This window comes from Suricata suricatta, chromosome 2 (genome assembly GCF_006229205.1).
Source record: "Suricata suricatta isolate VVHF042 chromosome 2, meerkat_22Aug2017_6uvM2_HiC, whole genome shotgun sequence".
Lineage (NCBI taxonomy): Eukaryota > Metazoa > Chordata > Mammalia > Carnivora > Herpestidae > Suricata > Suricata suricatta.
The window spans coordinates 22,609,673-22,609,884 of NC_043701.1; positions in this window are offsets into that span (position 1 = coordinate 22,609,673).

A 212-nucleotide genomic window follows, 5' to 3' on the forward strand; every position below is an offset into this window, starting at 1 on the left:
TGGCCCGCCCCACCCCGGCCGGCCCCGCCCCGCCCCGGCCGGCCCTTCACCGCTCGCGCGCGAGGCGCCACGGAACCTGTAGTGCGCTTGCTCCACGCAGCACTCGGCAAGAAGACCGTGGGACCTCAGCCCCCAACCTACACTGCGCGCCGCCAGGGGCGGGACCCGCAATGCCTCCAGGGAGTCGTAGTCCCCGTAGCCCTGCCTCTGGC